Source organism: Pteropus vampyrus, unplaced genomic scaffold (assembly GCF_000151845.1).
Source record: "Pteropus vampyrus isolate Shadow unplaced genomic scaffold, Pvam_2.0 Scaffold15, whole genome shotgun sequence".
Lineage (NCBI taxonomy): Eukaryota > Metazoa > Chordata > Mammalia > Chiroptera > Pteropodidae > Pteropus > Pteropus vampyrus.
Genome location: NW_011888796.1, coordinates 10,719,981 through 10,746,044, shown reverse-complemented (window position 1 = coordinate 10,746,044; position 26,064 = coordinate 10,719,981). Strand labels below are relative to the sequence as shown.

Sequence of the window (26,064 nt, the reverse complement as noted above, 5' to 3'; positions counted from 1 at the left end):
GCAGATATAACTGCCATTAATTCTCTCCAGACAGTTTAATTTCATTAGAGAAGGATTTGCTAGGTTTTCTCCCTAAATAATGTAAAATCTTAAAGATAATGGATTGTGAAGAGAGCCAATGATCTAGGGTCTAGAAATGTTCAAGTAGTCATCTTTGAGAGTGAAAAGGGTAGAGGGTAGTATAGCACAGAGTAGCCCAGATTTTGGGGCCAGCCTGCTTGGGTTCAGATCTGGTTTTGCCACTTAGTTACACTGGTTATTTAACAAGTTACTTAGCCTCTCATTGCCCCTTTTCTCATCTGTACTATTTGGACAATAATAGTACACACCTATTAGGGTTGTTAGGAGGCTTTAGTTAAAAATATATTAAATATGTGGCATATAGCAAATTCTCAGAAGTTGTTAATTTTTCCTTTTCTCCCTGCCAGTAATAACAATTATGTGATTTAGGTATTGTGGTGATTGCCCACAGCGGAAATTTTGGTAAGATTAGGTAGTTTTAGATTGTGTTTTTCTCTTTAGAACCTCAAAGAACAGTTGATATCATTACTCAAAGTGCTGAAACGCATATGTGCAAATGTTTTCATAGGTTCCCCTCCCCCTCTCACCTGCCGAAAGGATCTCAGTAAAGATAATTTGATAAGAAAAGTAGTCTTGGAGCACATCCAGAAAACTAGGAATGAAAAAATACTATTTTCATACCCAGAAACTCTGTGTACAATCAGAATCATATGTGCTCAGGATGTTTGGGAAGTGTTGTTCCCATACAAAACACACAATGACAGTCCCACTTCTTGGACTTCAGAAATGTTGAAAGTTTCTTTATAAATGGATGTTTAGGGCAGGACTGGCAGGAGGAAATAATTCCTGAAAATAAAATTTTGTGTGTGTGCACGCTTTGGTGTGCCCCATTATGGTGTCGCACTGTGAGACTTTCCTCATCACACTCTGCTGACTATTGGTAAAATTCGGGTGAGTTATTGAGTAAAACTCTTGTTTAGTGTTTCCTGCTCTCCCAGACTGGGCCCTTTTTAAAACTGGGTGTGGGGTTAGTTTGAATTATTTGCCTTGTTTTTTTTTTTTTTCCTCTCCCACATGAGTGGAGGAAGTTCTCGAAATCTGTTAATGGTACTTTTCTATCTTCAGTTGTAAATTTTAGGTGTAAAGTGGGTGGCCAAGGGAATCCATACCCAGTCCAAAGGGTTAGGTTGGGTCAAGGGCAGGTCTCTCAGAGTGAGCCAGGGTGTACATACAATCCGAGCCACTTGGGCTGGACAGGTTATGAAACAGCTAGTTAAAATAGATGAGCCATATCACATGTACCCATTGTCACATTTCTTGTCCCCTGCTTTGGTCACTGTCTGGAAGATAGTACAATTCAAAAGATAGGCATTAGATCAGTTCTAGGAGTACAGGAAGAACAGTGATTGGATTACTAAGAAGACTGAGCAGCCGAGGGGGACATGGGGAGCTTGGGACCAGCAACAGACTGACTAAAAGATGTAGATGAAGCTCCAGCAGCAAGGAAGGGCAAGCTGGTTGCAAAGTTGCAAGCAGAAAGTCTAATAAGAATGAAAGTAAAGGAGCAATTTCTAGTTCCTTAAATGACAGTTTCTTTCATGAGGCCTCACAACAGTTTACTGATGAGTATTCCAACCAAGCCTCTAGGACTGAATAGCAGGATATCAAATGGAGATGACTTTTGTTGGGAATTTTTCTGTTTATCAGCTAGAATCAGAAATTGGATCTGGGGTGATGAATTTCTGTTAGTTTGCTTTTGCTTGGTGGTGTAGGATGTTTGTATGATGTTAGGCTAGTTAGGATACAAATTAAAATGCCTTTACTTTACATCAAGTGATTCCATAGTATTTAGGAATAAGTACAGGTCTTCAAATATGTCATTTTGTTCAGCATCATGATGAGATTCCGTAGGAACTTAACTCTTGTTTATATTAGCCTATGGTAAATTGGTTTCATTATAAAATATGAACCCATAGAGGATGTTAAGTGAAGACTTAAGTGTATAGAGATAGAGGGGTCTTCTCAAGAAAATTCACTTTAGTCGTTATTTTCTCATAGCTAGCAGTGGGTCTGACCACTATGGCTAGAATAGGCTTTATAATTAGAAAGTAGTGCTAAATGGTTACTTATTAGATGTAGGAAACACATTTTATGGTGTTTCTTGGGTTTAGAAAAGAATTGATTAAAGCCTAAGAAATGTTTTTTTCTTTGTTGGTAAGTTTCTTTCTAAATCCAGTCTAACTACTTTGGGCAAATACGACAAAGTATAAGGGACTTGCCTGTGATTTGAACACAATCTGTTTTCTTTTTCTGGTGAATAATAGAAGTAGTAAAGAAGCTAAGAGCTGTCAGCTTGTGAAGAAATTCTGAGGCAAGTAAATCTTGCCATCAGTGTTTGCTTCTACTGTTCCTTAATTTAAGCAAGGGAGTTCCATGTTCCCATTCTGGAATAAAGTCTGAAAACAAATATTGGAGCAGAGTGGAGTATAAGATATAGTCAAGGATGTTGTATATTCATTGCTTGGAGTAGAAGGTACCCACGATGGCCTGGATCGTTCTGATATAATAGAATTTCACTCTTTGGAAATGACAAAGGAGAACAACAAAAGCGAAAAAATTCTCTGCTTCTTAAATTTCAGCAATAGGTTTGAAGATCCATTTATAATAGTAAATATATTTATAAGTGAATCGAACGAGCAAGTTTTTGCATGGTTGCTGTCACAGCTCTCATGGTTTCTTTCCCTACTGAGAATCCAGTTAGACTCTTGAGAAAGGTTCTTGGTTATGTCACCTGGCTTGGCAGTCTGCTGAAAAACACTTGAGATATACCTCATATTCACCCATGAACTTGGGACCCTGACTATACCAGGGTCTAATACTGTGATGGTATTAAATAAGTATCCTTCTTTTGCATTTAGGTTTTAAAATTTGAAAAGCATGCAAGTAGTCCTTAGGCACAGCTTTCTAAAGTTGAACAGCCTTTGTTGGTGGAATGACTTCCCTATCATTGGAGAGATTCAGGCTCTGTGAAATCTTAGGGGATGGGCTGTCAGAAGGACTCAGATATCATATATATTGGAACTAGGTAATTTGTAGATTATATACATATTTCGTTAATTTATAAAGTAAAAATTAGAGACTTCCCCTAACCTTGAAAAATAGAACTGGAAAAAACCTTTAAATTTCTTCTTTCCCCACTCTTTCCCGCACCTACATATTAGGCTTTCATAACTCTAATCAATATCTGCGTTTCCCTGCATTTGGAAATATTGTTACTTCATATATACATACAGAGTTTTTTAAAAGGAGGGGCGCAGACTTCTTCCGTTTCCCGCCATCCACATACTTTTATAACTGTACCGGAAATGTAAATAAAGGTTATTTCCATTGGTTCCTTTTCAGCTAACAACTGTAAACCCCTCTTCATTTACCAGTCAATTTTTTTGAAAAGCATTTTTTTTTTAGTGTGTTTACATACTCTAGTGGTATTTGAGTATACATTTTAATTTTAAGATGTATAACTTAATTGTAATTCATTTGTAACACAAATATGCTACTAATTGTTTAGGTAAAGGCAAACACACAATAATGGAATAAAACTAACCCTTACTCTTTATTCCAGTCTTTAATTCCTTTTATTTTTCCAACATATTCCAGACTATTTATGAGCTATTCTGCTGTGCTAAAGCTATAAGAAACTGGCATCTTGGGTGAAAATGGCAGAAATCTACAGCCTTAAATGAACTCACTTACTGACTCACCATTTGCTGATCTTTGCACTTCTTTTCAGGAAAAGTAGACAGGTTTGCTAACATCATTGGGCAAGGGCCACAAATAAAGCATTATTCTTTGGAAGATAGCGGCTGTTTTAAATCTTCGTCATTCTCTTTTGAAAACACTCAAAACACAAAATAGCACCAAAGAGGAGATGTGCAAAGGTGCTTTGATATCTCTGCAGAGTTGAATGTCTCATTTGCAAACACTTTTAAGTAGCGCTGTGTAATGGGTTTTTCCTATTAGTTTGTTTGAAAATACTGGTGTCTTTTTTTTTTTTCTTTTTTTTCCCCCCATTTATGGTTCATCATTGTCTCTGTGAATGGCTCTGTGAACAATAGACTTCACTTACTGGTTTGCGTTTTCTTATTCATGGGCCAGATTTCACTAGAAGTATGTTATTCCTATTATGTATTGATTTAACAACTTTTACTAATCCCTTTATAAATGAACTTTAAGGATTTAAACCAAAGGATATTTGGAAAAAGTGGGGACAGGAATTTGAACCTAAGTTTTGTAAGTTTACCTTATAGGGGACTTATAAACAATTTTCAATTTTCATTTCTTTTTATTAATGAAATAGTTTTTAAACAATTGTTGATTAATCAGAAACTTCAGAAAAGACCTCAGAAGAGCTGAAATTTGAAATGGTTATAAAGATAGTTCCTTTTTATTAAGTGCTCATATCATTTTTGTTAATCATTTTGCATGTATGTTAAAGACAGAACAAAATTATTTTTGCCATGTTATTATTAGACCTGTGGGTGAGGTGTTGTTCTTTTTTTTTCAAGCTCTCTAGGAGGTTCTAATATGCAGCTAAGGTTGAGAACAGTTGCTCTAGGAAGATTCACAGATTTCTGGCTTGGGCCTCGTTGGTTGTACTTTTTGAAGAGAAAATATGGAAAGCAGCTTAACGTGTTAATGTCTGCTTGGAGTTGGCAGTAGGAAATAGAATCTGAAGCCCAGTGGCAAAGTCAATGCTAGTGATGAGGTACAGGGGAATTATTGGTCGTTAGATGGTACTCCGACTTAGGAGATTAGGTGAAATTGCCCTATGAGAGCTTACATGGTGAAGATCAGAATCTTGGGGAACCTTGAAATGTTTCGAGTGGGTGGAAGAGGAGAACAGAGATAAAAGTGTTCAAAAAAGAAGCAGGAGCAAGTAAGTAATAGAGGCCAAAGTAGAAGATAGGGTCAGGTTGCAGGGGACAGATGTGCATGGCATATGGTAGGTGTCGAATAAATATTTGTTGCAAGTAGAATTTAGTGAGTTTTTAAGAAGTCATAAGTTTCCACTGGATTATCAGTTAGGAGGTTGCTGGTGACGTTGGTAAAAATAGTTTAATTGGAGTAGTATTTCTCCTCTCTTACTCTGGGCTCCTCCTGGTCTCTTTTTTAAGTTCCTTATCCTCTGCTTTAACAGAGTTTTGTGGGACTTTGCCCTTATGCCATTGCTTTGCCAATTGTGGGTCCCCTGTCTAGGACCATCAACATCACCTGGGAGCTTGTTAGAAATGAAAATCCTCAGGCCCCACCTAGACCTACTAAATCAGAAATTGGGAATGGGTCCTAGCCATCTGTGTTTTAACAAGCCCGCCAGGTGAGTGTGATCTTTGCTGAAATTTGAAAACCAATGTTTTAAAGACCTTTTCTCTATCTATGCTTTCTCTTTAGACATTTAGTCTATTATGGCTTGAGATACCATGCTGGGTGCCCAGACTTCCAAGTTTAACTCCTTAGTCCAGTTCTTCTGAGGACCCGGTCCACAGATCACTCTACCTTTTATTCATCTTGACTTGGATATCTCATAGTTCCTCCAGCTCCATTTGTCTAAAAATGAACTCAGAATTTTTCTCCCAACCATCTTTTCCCAGATTCAGTAAAAGGCACTATCGTCCATGCAGATGTTCATGCTAGAAACCTAAGCTTGATCCACTTTTTTACACAAATACTAGTAAGTTCTAAGCACATTCTATTATATGAGTTTAGGATACATACACACAAATAGTAATAATTTTAATAATATAATGAGTGACTGCCCCTCCCCCAAGTATGAGACAGGAAATGTCTTTCAGGAAGTCTCAATTTTCAGAACACTAATAAGTGTTTAACCTGTGTTGCTGAGTGTGATTCCAAGGTTTAAAAGTTATGTATAAGTGTTATAAAACATGGTCTCTAAACCCAAGTTAAATACTTTATTTGCTCAACTAAAGAAACTTGTGTATAAATGTATAATGTATGTGGTTACTGTTTAGGATTGAATATTAAAAAAAAACTGTGATGTAATTGATAGGCAATTTCCAGGAAAAGGTAGGTAATGGTGTTAAAGATTGTGAGACACTGGGGCCACAGTACTTTAGTTCAAGTCATGATAGTGCCACTTGTTATGACCTTGGGCAGGTTACTTTCCCTCACTATACCTCAGTTTCCTTATCTATAAGATGGGGATAATAACCACATATACCTCAGAGTTATTAGAATTAAATATAATAATATATTTAAGAGTTTGGAGTAAGCAGTAACCTTTCTCAAGGGTTTAGAATTAAATATAAAAATATATTTAAGGGTTTGGAGGTTTGGCACCTAGGTAAAGATTCAATAAATAAAAGCATGTTATTATCTCTTCTACCTTGTCACTCTACTCCAGCCTTTCTTGAATTGTCTTAGCTACTAGTAGTTATTCAGACATGCCATGCTCTTTTATGCTTTTAAATGCTTATTATATATCCAGGTCTTCACTTCTCTGATTCCCCAGATTAGGTTAGGGTTCTTTTTCTATATTTCCTTAATACCCGGTACTTCTTCACAATGCTTTGTAAACATTACTATTATTTTTTAAGTAACAGCTTTATTGAAATATAATTTCATATACCACACATTAACCCATCTAAACTGTATAGTTCAGTGTTATTCATAGAGTTGTGTAACCATCACCAAAATCAATTTTAGAACATTTGATTCAAGTTATGCGAGTTCCACTTGCTATCATGAAGGTACCAAAAATAATCCCTATACTTATTAGCAGTCATTCTACTTTCTCCCCACCCCTCCCAGCCTCTAGCAACCTATAAATCTGTTACAAAATTGGGCTTTGTAGCTGAGTATTTTAATTTTGCTCTTACTTGGAGAGTTATTTATTACTTATTTCTCCTTTGATTTTAAAGAATGAACTAAGGAGCAAATACCAGGTTTCTATACTTTTATGTTTCCTAGTCATAAACAAACATTTCATGCCACTTTCTGGGCCGTATAGGTATTGGAAGAGCCTATTTTCTGATTATTTCCACCAGTAAAGAGAATTTTGTGGGCTTTTCCTGCTATAGATTATGTTACCCATTCCTGTAATCCTAGATTTGGAATTAGGGTGGCATAAGAAATGAGGACTTTGATGTATATTAAATTCAACTGCCATGACTTTCTTTCAAGAATAATGTAGACTTTGTCACTATAAAACTTCTTAATCTTTTGAGGAGAGAGAATTGGCACTTCGATAAGGAGTGATTTTGTTGATAAAGTACCTGAGTAGGAGTCAGTTTTATGTATTTTATTTGATTGATGTTATAAAGTAATTTCAGTATGAGAATTGTCATAAACTAGTGCTTTAACCAGATGATGGTACATTGCTAGACTTGAGACAGATTCATGGAGGAAAATTCTTAGAATTAAGCTAAATCATGGAGGGATATACCACCTTATATAACATTTTAAGTAATAATGTAGGTTAATAAGGTTTCAGTAACAGATGTTTATTAAAAATGTGTATGTGCTTGAATGTATTAAACATTAGGATTTTCCATCAGAAAATAAATCAAGCAATCTGATACCTTGTAAAGGATACACAAGGGAAAGAATAGAATATGGATTTATTACTTAGTTACAGTGACATGTCTACTGCTAAAGTGATGAAATTGTTTAATATGACTTAGTATATGTCTCATTTCTAATGAAATTGGCTCTAGGTCTTTGTTTATGCTTGTGATTTTAGCTTTTACTATGGTAACCTCATTCTATCATTGAAAACTTTAAAAAAAAAAACAAAACCTGCCAGCATTAAGTGCTGTACTTTTTATGTTGGGAATAGGAGGTTTTCTCTAATATTTGAAACACCAGCCCATCTCATTAACACCGTCACTGTCATTCTCATCCATGAAAACATCTTTCAGAATATATAAATTGGGGTACTAGTCAGACGTAATATTTTCGGGATTGAATTTTTTAAATAAATTCTGTATTTCATTCTCCTCGTACTTACCCATCACTTAATTTTATCGCGAACCTGAATAATTTTATGTTTTTGTATGATTTTTTTCTGTAATCTGTAACAGTTAATTGCAAAGCAAAAGCAACATAACAATACCTCAAACTGCAGCTTCCACAGATTTCAAGAGAACAGCAGTTCCTACACTTCAAAGAGGGTGAGGCGTGGGTTTGATTGAAATGAATCATTTATTAGTGTTCTTTGTTCAGTCTAATTAAACTTTTTCCTTTTGACCTTTAAGTAGGTTCCAAATACATTTAATGAATTGAATTGTCTTGTTTATATTTTTATTTTGTTAATTTGTTTTAAAAATAATTGCCTATATCAGTATGTAATTCAGAAAAAGTTTACGGCTTTATACATTATTTTCTTTATGCATAACCATATACCATCCCCCCCAAAAACGAAACAAAACAAAACAGAAAAAAAAAAAACCCCCAAAAAAGAAAAGGATAACATAGGCCATCTTTTAGAGATAAGAGGAAAATAGGAGCCAGTAGAAAATATTTGCTTTGGACAGTTTTTTGGGAATGCCATTTTGAGCTGTTTTGCTTTTTGCAGTGCTTTGGGCAAGTGCTAAACTTCTTGCCTCATCATCTAATCTGCCCAATAAGTTTACAAGTATGGCCTTAGTCTTAAATAATGATAAATGATTTTGCCTCACGTCACTGTAAATAGCAAGTAATTTAGGTGGTCAACCCATTTTTATTGTAATTATCTTTCTAGGTTTAGGGCTCTATATGGGACTGGTTGATTTTTCAAAGTATTTTTTTTTTTAATATTAAAAATCGGGTATTCACTTTGCGACTTTTGTTAGAAATCATAATAAACAGTTCCTATTCTTAGAACAAAGTAGGGCAGTAGGGCTGAACCTACTGAGGAACTAACTGCCCAAGAGTTTAAAAACCCTTTGGGGTTCTATTGAAAACAGCCAGTCTGAGAAGACACTCCCTCTCAGTTTAATTTGAGCTGTAGATTTCTCTTGCACTGGCATTGACATGAAATATAAGTTCTAATTAATGCATTAGAATTGCACTTGAAAAAACGTTTCAAAAATATGAGTCTTAAAAGCGAGCTATTGAAATTGTTTTATGAAAATTTTCACTGAATTGGTTCAATTGTGGGTTTCCTGAATTTTATCTCTCATTTTTCTCTATTTACTAAGTACTATATCTATGTATAAGTCTACATTGATATTACAAAATCATATTTTATTATTAAACTCTTTTTCATTCCTTATTTTTGCCCTGAAGCCAGTCAACAAAGCATTAACTAATATATTAGTTTAGAGTGAATACATTAAATAAAATATTGGCATACATGGAATAAAATATTGACAGATAAAATGACACATTTTTAACCCTGTGTGATGTAGTAGTAGAGTAGCTCAGTGTTTTATCAAATAAACTGCATTCCAACTGAAAGGCCTTTATAAATATGTGTGCATGTATGTAATCCATAGTTCTTCTCTTTCCCCAGCCATTTACAAAACAGTTTATTCTCTGCTTGAGAATAAGCCATGAAATTGAATTGTTATCACTATATTTGAAAAATAATTGCTTAATGTTTCGGACTTCATTAAGATTAGGGAACATGGGGTCAGGAAAACCATATGGGAGAATAATTCGTTTCTTGAGGAATAAAGCAGAATATCCACAGCAAGCCAAGCATCAGTCTTTGTGAGGAGGCTTGTTGCCTTCATTTAGTGTCCGCCTTTATTAAATATTTGTGAAAACACTTGGTTTTTCTGTAGAGTTGTAGTGCCTGTATTTAAAGGTTTTCTTTCTACACAGGATCCTTTTGAAAATTATGTCAAATCTCGTATCCAGGACATATATTTCGAGTTTACAGATTATACAAGGAAATAATAAGCATTTTTGTGTTTAAAAACAGACCATATTTAGGTCTTAGTAAATGGAACCTTTTTTGACTATCGCTTTTCAAGTAGTAAAAGTTTTTATTGTGTTAAGGAGGAAGAGAACTTAGCATCTGCATTAGGATCATTTTTTCCTATATCCTATTAGCTAATTCCAAGATTGTTTAACATGGTATCCACCCATTTCATTTGGCTGCAACCTTTGCTCTCATGAAAGTAAGACTGATTGTTCTGAAATGCAGTGTGTATGTGCTTTGGCACAGCATGAAGGTACCCTTAATAACATTGTCATTGTCTTTAAAACAGCTTGCAGTTATGACTACAAATAAAGGGTGCAACAGGAGGGTGTGATAGATAATGGTTCTTTTTCCGCCCCCAGTATTTAACAAATTTGCTTTGTACTACTAGCCTTTTGTGTTCCCTGGGCTACCTGTTCTACTGTATTTTCTATATATTGTTTCTAGTCAACTAAAATGCTTGCATATTTGTCACCGTAACTTTGACTTGTCTGCAGTTGACCACTGAGTTCTCGTGGAGGCAAGCAAAACAAAGCACGTGGGAATAAGTTGAGTGACTTCGTTGGCATTTTTTTTCACACGCACGTTTGAATACTTACCCTTAAATCATTTTGTGTGACTCTTGTCTTCCAAATGTTTGTTTCCTTTTGTCTGGTTTAGAAATTTGAGAATGGCCTTTGGTTTTGATTCCTTTCCTTTTTCAGTGCACAGTAGTAATACTATCTTTACTGTAATTTTTTTAAACAAAGCGTTTCAAATCTTTTACTATATAACTTGCTGGCTATTTGAATGGCTCTGTTTTAGATTGCTGAGAGATTCTGTATAGACCACGAAGGAAGGATATTATTTGTGCTCTACTTTACTCAACTTTAAATAATTATATCAAGTGATGGAGGAAGAGAAAGTAAATATTTATAATGCAGAAATCAGAAAAGGTTCCTTATTGCTTTAGGAGGTTATCTTTAAATGATAGATTCCTCACTGACCTGTTTAAGAGAAGAGGACTAACACTTAATGACCTTCATGGCAATCTCATGTGGTAGTTAGCATTTATTCCTATTTCATTGATTCAGAAACGGAGGATCAGAGAAAACAAGCATTTTGCCTAGAATTACAGGCACATAGTTTTAATAGTCTGACTCCAAAGCCAGTACTTTTTATTGTAAATGTATCATTTTCCTTGTGAAGTGCCTTATTTCTAGGGTCAATTTGTCCTTTGGGAGATCTACTTGATAGCATAAAATATTTAATGTGTTTAATAAATTAGAATATGATAATGATTAAAGTTTACTAAAGAACCAGAATAATTTTAATTTCTCATGAAATTCAATGCTCATAGCCTTACCTTTAAAGGTGCTGCTGTAATACCATAACATGGATTATTAAATTTGATTTTTCACATTAAGGTTCTTCCATAATTGGGTTATTATCTTTATTTTACAGATGATGAAACTGAGGTGCAAGCTTGAAGTGTTAAATACTGCTAGATGTGAGGTTCAGGTATTCAGGAGAAATAGTGGTTTACTGTAAATAGAGGAACCCAGTGATTTGTGATCGAGATACTTCAGGCAAGCAGTGCCATCAATTCCTCCTTAGTTCTCTTATGTTTAAAATGAAGAAGTTGAATCCAGTGATCTCAAATGCCTCTTGAAATGCTCTAAAGTGATAATGCTTTAAAAGCTTCAGGGATCCATGAACTTGAATGAGAAAAATGTTAGGTATTTGCTTTCACTTATCTCTAAGTGGAATTTACAATTTGCTTCAAACTAAGCAAATTTGCAGTCCCTGTGACTTTGTCATCAGCTGAAATCACAGATATTTTTATATCACAACAGTTGTTGCAGATATCTTGGAAATATATATGTTGGTCACAATTTGGAAATTAATGGTAGTTAATAGACTTGTCATTAGACTTTTTATTTTACATAGTATTAAAAATAAGTGTATTTAATATTACACGAGTTTTAAAAAATATTTGGTAACTATTTTAATGTAATTAGTTTCCTTTGTGTTTGAGTCTTTTTGTTTTAAGATATTCTGAGACTCTATAGTCTTCGCATAAAGGACTTCATGGTACAAAAAGGGTTAAATACCCTTGAGCTGCATGTTCTGCGCAGTGACTACAAAATGGCCCAGGTCGAATGTAGATGATGTGAAAGAACTTTATTTTGTGGGGAGCTGTGTATGGATTGAGGCGTCGTCTCTAGCTCTCATTTAGGTTTCCAGAATGACTTTCCACTAATACTGAGCAGGCTCAGTAGAAGCAAAATGGTGATGATAGAAATAAATTTATGATCATCTGTTTTGCATATTGTTTTTGTAAGAATTAAGTTTCTAAGTAGTTTTATTTGAGGGATGTAGGAAAAGACCTCTTATTTGACGTTATCTGCTGTTGATTTTCCAAGTAGGAAGACTAGCTTGCCAAGAACTAAAGTTACCCACACAACACACATACTGCACAAAATATTTCTGAAACAAGATCAGTTGGAAGGCTGAGCTACCTTAAAAACCATAGGACATTTGCCGTTGAGTTTTTGTGTGTGTTTTGTTTTTTAGCCTTTTTTCTTTTTTTTTTTTTTGCTTGTGTAGCTCTTAATAATTTATGTATTAATCGGGTATGAGGAAGGAAATAGTAACAAATTCTTCATATTAGTAAAAGTAGGAGTATACACAAAACTCAACAGCTTAATTGGAACACAAAGGCTTCTGGAGTTCTATCCTGAGGTGAGTCTGTTATTCCACTTGTAATGCATTTATCTTTGGGTAGGGTGGGATTTGCATTCCCAAAGTTACAATGAGTTTCCAGATCCTTATCAGTTAGTAGTAGGAGTGACTGTTTTTAGTAGTGATAATGAGGCAGCTATTCCCAGGAGGAGACTTAGTCACTGGCAGAATTGTCAGAACCCTGAAATAGTTTGGGAAAGCTCAGGATGGAAAAAGCAAGCTGTTTCAAAAAACAAAACAAAACAAAAAACTCAAGCTGCTTTTTTGGGGAGGGTGAGATGGGGATGGATAGAGGTAGCAAGAAACCAGATGAACTTCCCTGAAGTTTGCAAGCTATCTAGAATCGGGAAGAGATTAGTATTATTTACCTAAAGCACTCTAGTGTGAACATGAAGTTTGAGTTCGTTAAGATTAGGTTGGTTAACAACCACTAATCTGGAAGTATGTTCTCTGTGTACATTGGCAGAATTTAATTTGACTTTGAGAAAAAAGAGATTTCTTGTAGCAGCTTGCTTTAGTTGCCAGTTTGAGAGAAACTTAAGTAGTATTTTATGCCAAGGGTATCTTTTACTGGAGAGAGGGAGGGAGGGAGGGAAGGGAGAAGAGAAAGAGAAAGAAAGTGCTCATGATCATACAGACAAAATTACCATGCTGGGGTTTACTAACTAATAATGAAGACAAGATTATCTTTGACCATATTAGGCAGAATAAAGGTGAGAAATGTATACCATGACCTCAGGTATGTCTGTCCCACCTCGATTTTAAGTGTAAAAGCAATCTTTTTTTAAGATTAGGGTTTCTTCATGGCTGCCTGCCTACCGACATAACAAGCTGTAAAACCTTGTTTAGTTTTCCTTAAATCCAGAAATGATTTTATACCAAATCCAAACAAATCAAATCACTCTTAAGGGAATAAGTGAAAACATGTGTAGTTGCCTTGGCCGGACTACATTTGTCTGCAGATTGGCTCAGTTCTCTGTGCTAAGCAACCTCCTCCTTAAACGTTCTGTGATCACCACCACCACCACCACCACCACCATCATCATCATCATCATCATCATCATCATCTAGTCTGGAAGTGAACAAAGGATGTGACAGCATTTACTTATCTGAACTGTATTTTGTTAACTCTGACTATAACTACTTTTCTAGCTAGATAAGAGCCAGGTGACAGCTATATAAAGAAAGAATAAGAACAAACTGTATCCAATTATGGTAATATACTTCATATTACAGTTTATATATATTGAGTCTTTAATTTAGTGTTGGGAATAATAAAGATATGAAAGAAATTGAAGCTGTTGCCCCCTTACAGGCACATTTTAGAGTTTGTTTATCATTTGAATTTCTCACAGGATTAAATGGAAAGTCTTGTTGAGGTAAGAAATGTGCAAACCTGTAGAGAATTTTTGTACTAATTTATTTGAGCCTAACTGACCATAGTCCTGGAAGCAAGATTTCAACTGAGAGTTTGCAGCTTCTTTTACGTGTTTAGAATTAAGGAATTATGTGCTGTCTTGAGGGTGGTTACTTTGAAAAAGGTGTTTCAAAGGTGTGTTAACCGAGATGCATGGAAACAACCCACAGGGCTTGCTTAAGCAAAGATAAACCTTTTACTAAAGAAGTCATATCCTGGGATGTAACTACCCACTGTGACCTGTCCACTTAGGAATTTTATGATCAGGTCACCCTGTGATGTTACTTTTTGTAGAACCCTTTTTTTGTCCACAGTCTCTTTATAGTGTTTTAAAAGAATGTAGGCTTGCTGAGGGAAACCTAGTGTGAGATACAGAGTAATTTGATGTAAACTGCTGAGATAACTCCTGGAAGGTAGGCTGCTGCCTTTTCCTGAGCTGGATCAGAAGGGTATCATATGATATAGGAACGTTCCTAAATAGTTGGAGTTACAGATGATTTTGAATATCAGACAGTAGTAAGATGAGTATTAAGTTTTATTCAAGTAATAAATTTTTGTTGTAGAAAAATGGGAAAATACAGCAAATGAAAGAAAAATTTATTAAGAGAAAACTTGTAATCTGAACAACGAGGCACGAACTAAAATGTTCTGAACTTTTCTGCTAGTTTTTGCCATGTATTTTTTTTTTAATCAAAGTGTTGAATGTGCATAGTTTAAAGATTCAGTAGCTCTCTGAGACTTGTTTTAAAAGGCAACAGTTCTCTCACTTCATCCCCCACTCTCCCTCCCTAGATGCAAAGGCTTTGATTTCTTTCTTTTTTTTTTTTTAACGCCTACAGCACCTGGTCTTCCTAGGCGGTCTCCCATCCAAGTACTAACCAGGCCTGACCCTGCTTAGCTTCTGAGATCAGACAAATTCGAGCACATTCAGGGTGGCATGGCAATAGAGCTTTGATTTCTTATAGCTGATTCTTTTTGCATTTATCTCTGTGTTCTTGTAGGGGAGGAAAAATTATTTTTCCTACTGCTTCCTTACATTCTCCAGTGGGGGCCCTGTAAATTGGACTGACAAGACAGATTAACCAGAGAAAAGCTTGCAGATTTATTTAATGTAAGTTTTATGTGACGTAGGAAACCTCATAAGGAGATGAAGACCTGAGGAAGTGGTTAAAATCGAGTATTTTTATGCTAGATTTGATGAAGAGTGAAGTCATGTAAAACTGATGACAAAAGAATGTGATGAGCAAAGGGTAGTAAACTGGGGAAATTTAGGTCATTTACTTTGGATTTTTCTCTTTGTTTCTCTGTCTTCAGAGATAAGGATGCCCCTTCTCTTTTAGGACCTGCTTCAGGAAGAAGGGCAGTCAGTGTCCTATCTGCACTTGACATTTCTCAAATTTCTTTAGCTGAAAATATCAAGTATGCTAAGGCATCATATTTTTGGGTAGTAAGTTCTGAACACTCATTCTTAACAGCGTTCTCGTATTCTTATTTCTTGATTTTGTAGCTTCAGGCATTATCTCTTGATTTCCCATTATGGTAAGTGAGGATTTAGGTTTTTTCCCACATTCCCACATACTTTTTTGGTTCTCCTATCCTAGTATAGGTGTTCATAATTTTGCTTAGATTGGTATTCAGTGTTCACATGGTTAAGACTAAAAGTGCTATTACCATGTAGTAATTAATCTGTGAACACTTTTACTTCTATATAGCTTTTGGGTTTTCCTGAAATTTATATTTTCCTTTGTTGTTGTTTACTTTTGTATTAACTTTTCACTAATACAGCATGTTCTTGGATAACTTCATTTTGTTCAACATTTCATTATAATGTTGATGAGAAAAATCAGTTCCTGGCCGGGGCCACTGCCCATGTGGAGTTTGCACGTTTTCCCCTTTCTGCGTGAGTTTTCTCTTGGGACTCTGGTTTCCTCCCACATCCACAGATGTGCATGTGAGGTGAACTGGTGTGTCTGAATTGTCCCCATCTGAGTGAGTGTGGGTATAGTGAGTGTGTGAGTGGCCCTACAATGGAAGGGTGTCCTGTTTAGTGTGGGGTCTCACTTTGTACCTTGAGTTTCCGGGATAGGCTCCAGCCAGCCACCCATGACCCTTACTTGTTTTTTATTAATCTTTTTATTTTATTATTATTATTTTTTTTGATGGTTTTACTTTTTTTAATTTATTTTTTTATGGTGACATTGGTTAACGAAATCTGGTAAGTTTCAGTTGTACATTTTAACAGTAAGGCACATATATATTTACACTGTGTGTTTACCTCTCATAGTTAAATTTCTTTCTGTCACCACATAATTGAACCCCTTTACCCCATCTACCTCCCTGCTCCCCTCACCCCCTACCCTCTGGTAACCACTAGTCTATAGTCCATGTCCATGAGTCTCTGATTATTTGTCCTGCTCATTTGTTGCTTTTAGGTTTATATCCCACATATAAGTGATATCATGTGATTTTCAACTTTTTCTGTCTGGGTTATTTCACTGAGTACGATTGTCTCGAGTTCCATTCATGTTGTTGCAAATGGCAGTATTTCATCTCTTCTTATGGCTGAGTATTAATTTTTTTAAACTGTATGTATAGCTCATTTATTTTAATATTTAATATTATAAATGTTTTAGATCTTTATTTAACAATTTGATTAATGTTTTTATGACCAGAAGTATGCTGTAGGCACTTTATTCTTGTTTATATCAATTCGCCTATAGTAAAATTGGTTTCTTTAGACATTGTTTAGCTTAAATCTACAGTTTCCAAGAACCTATCTGTGGTGTTAACTGAGGACTTGCTGTATAGTTCAAATTGCCGCGTGTTCAAATTTTCTTTCAGGAAGTTCTGACACTTCATGTATTCTATTAACTTCTCATTTTCCTGAAGATGTGCCCCCATCTGGACTGATTGCCCGTTGTTTTTATAAATGTGTCTTGGGATTGCCCTTCACCAGCATCTGGACGGGTGGGGCGGAGGGGGGGCAGATATTCTTTGCTTCTTTGTGTTGGATTTCTTGTTTTCTAGATCTCATATGGTCCTGTTCCTTGCTTTATGCTCTTATTTTGGCAAAACATATTCTCTAGTAGGTGCCTGAGAAAGTTCATGGGAGTTAAACTTTTAAATCTTGAATTGCTGAAAATGTTCTTTTCTGTCATTACTCTTTTTTTTTTAAAGATTTTTATTAAAATGTAGCTAACATATACTATTATATTAGTTTCAAGTATATACCTTAGTTATTCAACATTTATATACCTAAAGAAGTGATCACCATAAGTCCGGCAACCATCTGACACCGTATACCATTATCATAATATTATTGACTATATTCCCAATGCTGTACATTACATTCCCATGACTTATTATATATCTGGAAATTTGAACTCTGTTCTTACTCTTAATTGATTGTTTGACTGGATATAGAATTCTGTCTTGAAATTTTTCCTTTGAAATTTTAAAGTCATAGCTTCATTGTTTTCTAGTTTCCTCTCTGTTTACTTCATTGCTCTTGAAGCCCAAAGCCATTAGCTTCCTGATCCTTTAGGTGATCAATTCTTTGTTTCTCAGTCTTTGACACTGCACAATAAGGTTCATTAATGTGAGTTTGGTTCCAGCCATTGTACTGAGTACTTGATGACCCCTCTCAGTCTGGGAACTATTTTGTTGATGACTTTCTTCTCTCCTTTTTTTTTTCCCCTTAATTTTCTCTTGTACTTCAAGTTTTCAGATATTGGACTTCTTGAACTGACCTGCCAATGTTCTAATCTACTCTGTTCTTTCATTTCTACTGTTACATTTTTAATTACCAAGAAAGTATGCTCATTCTCAATTCATGACTTTTTTAGTCTTTTTTTTCTTGTAGCAAATTGCTATGGCTTCATGTTTGTAATTTATGTTTCTGAAAATATTAATGGTGTGTTTTTCTCTAGAGTTTTTTTCTGCCTGTGTAGTCTCTATCAGGACTAGCTACATGATTCACAGGGCCAACCACAACATTGTTCAACATTTATTAAAGAATTTCAAGACAGCCACAGCAGAGCATTAAACCTAACACAGAGCTCTTCTAAGTGCAGGGTGCTTTATGACTGCTCAGGTCACATGCCGATGAGGCTAACCCTATTTTCTCTTTCCTCCAACTTGCTTTTTCTGTTTCCATCTCTGTGTTTTATGCTAGAGGTGTCTAATCTTGGTTATTTGCTAATATTTTAAGAGCAGGATCCTAAAAAGCTTATCTGAAGTTCTGAATATACAAGTAAGGCTTACCAGTTGTCAACTTCACATAGAGTGATCTGATTGGACAAATTTAGTTTTGGAATTTGTCAGTATCTTTATGTTTTTGCCTCTTAGGCTAATCACTGGTTAGATTCCCTAGAGAAGTCTCTTCTAATCTTTTCTGCTTGGAAGTGAAATCTTTTGGGAAGAGTGTTGATAGAGGAGGCTGGGGTCAGTTGGCTTGTACTAGCACAGGAGAACCAATTGTTAAATGTTCAGTAACTTTGTGAGCCAGTTGCTAACTAAATACAGTAATTATTAAAGATTATACAAACAATTAAATGTTATATTAAAATCAAGGTTAATAAATACTAATAACTCACCATTTCCTAATTCTTTTATTACATTTTGTTGTTATGGATGCACCTGAGATTATTTACGTCTGTTTATATGGTGGAAATACTATGTAATAATAGGCTATTGTGCATCTTTTCTGAACTCTGCGTTCACTGACATCATTTGGTAGCAGCCGAGGAAAGAGTATTTGTATCCAAGAATCAGCAAATACTACAAATAACTGACCCTGTCAGTTTCCCTCCCTCCCCCCACAAGATGTTAAACATTTATTTACTAATGTACCATGGACCGGGAACCATGTTAAATTACCTTCGCCTTACCTGATGATCCCTAGTCCAGTTAACCCTGTGTTTTAACCCTTCTCAGATTACCTTCAGCCTTTCACAAGGGTGAGGGGAGGGCATTTTCCTGCCTCAATGAGAGAAGAGATCTGGGAATTGCATTTCAGATCTCCTCTCTCATTGAGGCAGGAAAATGAATTAAGATTTTCTATTAATTGCTCCCATTTTATCCCTGCTGAACCTTTTGGAAGACTGTTCTCTGATGCTTATCATAGGTTCAGTTTTCTTGGGTCTTTTTTGAGTCAAGTTCTTTACCTCTTATTTTCCAGCTTTCAAAAATTTGTGGCTGTAATCTTTTTTCTTTTTTCTTTTTTTCGGTCTCTGTGGGCTTATATCTTTAAAAAAAAAAAAATCTGTTGGTGTTTGGGGAAGGATCAGCCCAATAGCTATGTATTTAAAGTCCATAATCCTTACTCAGAAGTCTAAGATATAATTCTTGGAAAAAATCGGTAAATAGCTTCAGCAATTTAAGGGAATTCTAAATAGGCTTAGCCAATCCCCTGTTGGTTTGCAAGTCTTATAGAATGCAGTTAGGAAAAAATTCTACTGATTCTAGAATATTCTTCATTTCCGTAAGGAAGAAGTAACCTTGTATAAGTAGGTGTTGAACCAGATGACCTGTTGTAGTTTTTTATATGAATGTGTGGGGACATGAGGAAACAACATAAAACAGTTTTAGATCACATAGTTTGGTTTTGAGGACAATTGGAACAATATACCTACTTGTTCCAGATTCTGTAGCAATTCTAGTTGCCCATCAGTGGCAGAATCTGGTGACCTGTTCACTTCTTCCACTCTGAAGCAGCCTTCCTCATGTAGTGAGTCTTCTAATCTTGTAACTTTGTCTCTACCCTTTACCTCTTCTGCTCAAATTCAGAACCTCCCCACCCCCCATTAGATTTGATACGATTGGGTTGTTTAGATTTTCATTACTCTTAATTTCACAACAGGCCACATCGTAGTCCACCAAGTTCTCCTTTGACTATTGATGGTTACCATTTAGTTAAGGCTGGAGTAGAAAGGAAATGGGATTCCAGGGTGACAACTTAAGTAGAAGAAACTGCCTGTCATCTCTCAGAAGGGGGATGTGGGCCTCTCAGGCACTTAAAAAACTCCTGGATTCCTCTATAGAGGAATTCATATATTTACATATATTTTTTAAAAGATTTGTAGTTCAAGACTAACAGCTGTGGCTAAAAGGAATAGATATCTGATCAAGTTCTATTTGATATTACATGTGAAATAGATTAGATGACCAAGTGAACCTTCTTGTTCAAAGTTGTGACTACGGTAATTATTTCTAAAGATCCAGTGTACAGGAATATCCAATTGCGAAATTTAAATATTTCTACAAAAAGAGCTTATGGCGGCTACTGCTTGTTGCTCCTCTTTCTAGCCTCTTCTCACACTATCTTTCTTGTTTTAAGTAGAAGGCTTTGTTTGTTTGTTTGTTTAATCCTTTGTGATTTTTGGTGATCTGACTGGGAAGAAATGCTTCGTGTGTGTGTGTGTGTGTGTGTGTGTGTGTGTAGGGGACTTAGGCCAGGTTATTTCCATATCATCATATGCTTAGGAGCAACGTTCTGTAGAGTCTGAAAAGATTTTTTTCTGGGTTTTGAACTTTATTTATATAAAATTCATACAAAAATCAAGAGTACAACTATCAAATCACCACACATGAAAACAAAATACTATAAAATTGGGACTGTCTTGAGGTAGCTCAATCCTGTGGCTGTCGTGTTTGCCGTAATCTCTCCCCAGAACCTGCCCTGCATTTGCCTTGGCATTGCCCACATCATGCGTTTGAAATAGGAAACCTATAAATCAGGGGCCTTGCTGGCATGGTGCAGGGGGAATTATGATAGTGTTGTGGTAGATTTAAGAAAGCTCACTCTGGCAGTTGACTGTCAAGGTGATGGTGATTGCCTGCTTGTCCTGGAACCTCTCAAGCGTTCTTGTTCTGAGCCCTAGATCGTAGGGATATAATCCAAACAGCTGCTGCCATACTTCTCCCATTTTTGAAATGCCGTAGCCTATATGGTAGGGTGAGTTTTTTGCCAAACTTAACAGCAGGTTCTTTTTTCTGCCTCCTTTCACTTAGGGGACACCTAAAAAAAAGTTTTTAGGTGAGAAACTTAAAAAGTTTTTTATGTACTGTCATGGCCTTTATTAAAATTTTTGTTAAAACTGGCTTACTGTTGAAATAACAGATGGCTGTGATAAAATGGGAATGTGTGAACTGTAAAAAGAAACCAGTGCGGATTAAATCATAATTTAAAATATCTTTAATATGATTCACTAAAATGTTTTTCCTTTGAGTTAACTGTTAATACTGGGTTCTCTTATTATTATTCATCTTTTGATAAAACCAAAGAATAAAAAAAATGGACATAGAAAATGACCAAGGTGGCTTTGAAGTTTATTCATCTAAAGACTTTTAGGACATGGACTTTCCAAAATCAAAGAATCTTGAAAATGAAACATCAGTGTGTAAGAGCAAGGCTGATACGGGCTTTTTGCTTTTTCTATTCAATGTGTTGTCAAAAAAATGGGTTATACCTATCAGGAATACCCGATCCTCTTGTAATATAAGTAATATCAAAATATTGTTATCCACAGATGCCTTAAAGTGGCAAGGGCTTTAACATATGTTACCTCCTATCCCCTTCCCTTAAAAAAAAAAAAAAAAAAGATATTTGTCTCTCTCCCTTATTTCCCTTGCCAAAAGTAGGTATACATGAACTTTTGCACAGACAGCTTGCAACATTTCTAACTGGTTCCATTGTTTAGCTCGGCCCCTGTAGGTGTTCAGCATTTGTTTATTGGAGAATTGAATCAATAATTTTCCAACTGGTGCCTTTCACATCCATTCTCTGTAAAGATGCTCCAGGGATCTGTCAAAAATACTAACCCAGTCATGCTACTTCCCTTTTAAAAATCTTTCAGATAGCCCTCAGCAATTTAAAATTTTGTCTCCAGGACTTTTTTCCTTCTAAAATTGTTTTTGTTTTTGATTTTATGCAGTTACCATATATACTGTGGTCAGAAATTCAAACAGCACTGAACATAGATGCAAAAAAATATACGCTCCTAACTCTCCTCTGCAAATATCCAATTTGCTGGGCTTAGTGTATCTTTCTGTGTATTTGCAAACTGCATTATAGCCTTCAGTTTTGTTTTACACAATAGTATTGTCCGCTTTTCTCCCTCCCCCTCCAGTGGTTTGGGTGAACTATTTAATATCATGGAAATTAATGCTTTGTGTATATTGCAGATTATTATTCTCCCTATCTTTTGCTTGTTTTTAACTCTATGTTGTGCTTTTTTCAAACAGGTTTAAATTTTGTTTTGTCAGATATACCAGTATTTTGTGTCTTTTGTTGAGGAAGGGGAGTTACTTCCCACTAAGATTTATAAATCATTCTTTAATATTTGACAGTATTGGATTTTATGTTTTACTTAATCTGGCACTTTTTAAGTTTCTGTTTATAATGAAGTAGGCATTTACCATTTCACTCAAATATTCAGATTTCTCAATTTATTCAAACATCCTGCTTTCCCCACTTAACTTGCTCTGCCTTTATCATTTAGGATGCTGTTTGGTTGAACTATCTGTTTCTTCTCTGCTGCTTTACTGTTTTGATTACTATAGTTTTAATGTATGTTATGGGAATTATGTTGTTCCCGCTGCAATTCATATTGACTATTCTCTCCCATTTACTTTTTTATTTAGATCTAAACCATATACCATAAAATTCACTTTTTAAAAGTGTACAGTTTACTGGTGTTTAGTATAGTCACAAAGTTGTGCACTCATCACCTGTAATTCTAGAACATTTTTATCATTCCTAAAAAGAAACTCCATACCCATCAGCAGTTACTCTCTATCTTTCTGCCTGTCCTGTCTCTGTCCTGTCCCTAGACAACCACTAATCCACTTTGTCTTTATAGGTTTGTCTATTCCTACTGATGGAATCATAATAGTATGTGACCTTTTGTGTCTGGATTCTTTCACTTAGCATAGTGTTTTCAAGGTTCATTCATTTTGTAGCAAATATCAATATTTCCTTTTTATGACTAAATAATAACCCATTATATATATATATACCACAATTTATCCATTTGTGCACTGATGGACATCTGGGTTGTTTTTACCTTTTGGCTTTTTAAAATAGTGCTGCTATAAATTTTTGTGTACAGATATTTGTTTGAGTACCTGTTTCCAGATCTGTATACCAGGAGTAGAATTGCTGGGTCATGTGATAATTCTGTTTAATGTTTTTTTGTGTTATCTTTAATTTTGATCTTTTATCTGCTAAGTTTTGACTTTACTATTAGACCAAATAATTTTTAATTTAATTGTTTAATTTGAAAGCCTCAGATAACATGTAGTTTGCAAATAATGACTGATTTTTGTTTCTTCCCTTTGAATATTTTCATCTTTTTGTAATATAATAGCTGGCATCTTTGTTTTATTCCTGGCTCTAATTTGGGAATGTTTTTAATATTTTACTATTGTGTATGCTTTACTATTTTCTGTAAGTTTCTGGTACATTCCTTTTATTAAGGTACAGGTTTTCTCTATCTCTAGTTTGCTAAGACTTTTTAAAAAATTACATGTAGATACTGAATATTATTTTAAGAATTTTTGAGATATGGAATCTTTCCTTTAAACAATGTTTCAGGAGCATCGGGCTTGCACTAGTATTGGCCTTAGTTGATTCCTGATTATCTTAGTGGATTTCTCTCCCTCCATCCAGTTTGTTGGTTACCTATATACAAAATTCGAAAATTAATCTGAGAACCTCTGTTTTGGAAAATCTGTAGTGCCAAGTTCAGTGCTGGTGTAAGAGCTGTGCGTGTTAGAATGTGGTCCAACGTGTTTATTTTCTTTAGTCTTCATTCTCTTCGTTTTTTCCCTATAAGCTAAACCATTTAAAATCTTGCTATTAGATTCAAGAAACACACTCATTTACATGTTTATAAATATACTTCATAATTAGTTCTGCTCCTCCTACCTCATTCCTGATAAAAAAACAAAGCTATAGAATGCTTTGAATTTTCAGTGAAGTAGCAAATTATCTCTCTTCATAGGTTGCTCATCACCATAGTAACAAAGAGCCAAGTCATGCTTGAAGTGGGTCAGAATGCTGGTCCATAGCTTTTCAGAAGGAACTAAGACAATCTAAATATCATTTTGTAGATTAGACAGCTGGCCTGCTCAAGGTGTGTCTCAACATCCCCAGCATGCACAAGATACAGGAAATCGTTTGTAGAGGAAATGAAATTCCCTGAGTTGAGGTTTCATGACATTACAAAGACTCTAAAACAAATCTAGATGTTCTTTACTTTCTGCCTGAGAATAATCAAGTTGCTTCCTTTTAAGGCTCATTAACGCCCTCCCCCCCCCCCCCCGCCCCACCTCAGTTCCCAAATCCACCTGAAAACAACTGGTAGAGGTCTGGGGACTAGAGAATTAAATGAGGGCAAGGTAAAAAGTGATTTTTACTTTTGGGCCAGATTGTGTGAATGGGGACCACAGATAATCTTTGGTTTAAATTCATTGTGGTTACATTTTAAAGTGCTTTGTCTTAGATCTTGCTATGAGAAAAGGTTGTTTGAAACCTAAATTTTAGAGATTTTTCTTAACAGTTGTTTGTAAAGCTAAGATCTGGGAAGAGGTTTAATTGGGAGAGAAATAGATCAAGATTTGAGATTTTTCTGCCTGAAACATGTACCCTGATTTTTGGAAGATGTCAAAAATAAAACTTAATTTTTAGTTGGCTAAGAAAATATAGAGGATTGTCTAATTTTTTGTTTATTAATAGAATTAAAGAGTTAGGAAAATCAAAATATAATTCATTTGGATTAGCTAAATAATTTTCTTTATGAAATGATGACCCCAAAAAAGCATAAGTTTAATTATTATCAGGAAAACTTGGGAGTTTGAGATGTAAGATAGAAAAACTCCCAATAATACAAACTCTGGGGACATTTTGATATTAATCGGAATATTAGAGGCCTTCTGAAACATCTGGTATAATTTTTATTCAACAAGTATTGAATGTCTAAAACATACTGTTTGGGTTTCGGTAGATACAGAAGTGAATGAAACTAAGTCTTCTAGAGCTATGTTCTAGTAGAGGAAGATGCACCAACATGGACACATGTCAGGAAGGAGTGCCTCTCGGAGAAGATAACATTTGAACAGAAATGTGGAGGAAAGAGTGACACAGGTAAATATCTAGGGGAAGAAGCAAAGGGTAACAGCTGCAAGTATAAAGCTCTGAGATGAGGTTGTGCTTTGTGTGTTGGAGGAAGACAGGGAAATCAGTCTCATTGGAGCAGAGTAAGCACAGGAGACAAGTAGAAAATCAAATAGTGGGGGGGCCATTTAGAGGGAAACCAGTGAGGAGTGTGTCACAGAGAATAATATGATGGACTTACCTTTTTCCTTATAGGATCATTCTGCCTGCTGAGTTCGAAAGTAGACTATATGGGGATCAAGAGTGGCATTGAGAGACTAGTAAGAGACTAATGCAGGCAAGAAGGGATGGTGGCTTTAGAACAGGTACTAGCAGTGATGGTGGTGAATGATAGTTGGATTCTGAATATATTTCGAAGGTAGAGCCAGTGGGATTTGCTGATGTGGTTTATGAGAGAAAAAAGGATCATGGATGACTCAAGATTTTTTTGGCTTTAGCGATTGGAAAAATAGGGTTGCTGTTTACTAAAATGAAGAAGATTTTGGGACGGTGGTGCTAGCATATACACAGGGAATCAGAATTTTGATTTTAGACATGTTGTGTTTGAGTGTTTATTAGAAATGCAAGTGGAGATTTTGAATAGTTGGTATTGTCAACCTTAAAAATAAAATAGCCAGTTATTTTACCAGCAAAAATGAGTTTATTCGGGAATGGCAAAGGAATTTAAATTTGGGACACTCAAGCTATGGCAAACCATAGGCAAGTCCTGGAGATAACAAAGGAGAGGTATATTACTTTATAGAGAAAAAGGAAGGAGTTAGGAGGAGCTGTTAATAAACAAAATGTCCATTGGAGGAAACC

At 35.4% G+C, this 26,064-nt stretch overlaps 1 protein-coding gene and 1 pseudogene across 8 annotated transcripts in view; one reads left to right on the top strand and one right to left on the bottom strand.

The window, feature by feature from the left end:
* FBXO34 (F-box protein 34) overlaps positions 1 to 26,064 on the top strand; it is a 72,916-nt gene that overhangs the window by 18,974 nt on the left and 27,878 nt on the right. For 3 of the 8 annotated variants that reach the window (XM_023527228.1, XM_011385214.2, XM_011385203.2), the window contains exon 3: positions 25,094 to 25,233. The exons of the other annotated variants lie outside the window; for them this stretch is intronic. The gene's annotated coding sequence lies outside the window, so the exon portion shown is untranslated. The remainder of the gene's footprint in view (positions 1 to 25,093; positions 25,234 to 26,064) is intronic. 8 annotated transcript variants of the gene reach the window in all.
* LOC111735898 lies at positions 14,918 to 15,036 on the bottom strand (annotated as a pseudogene).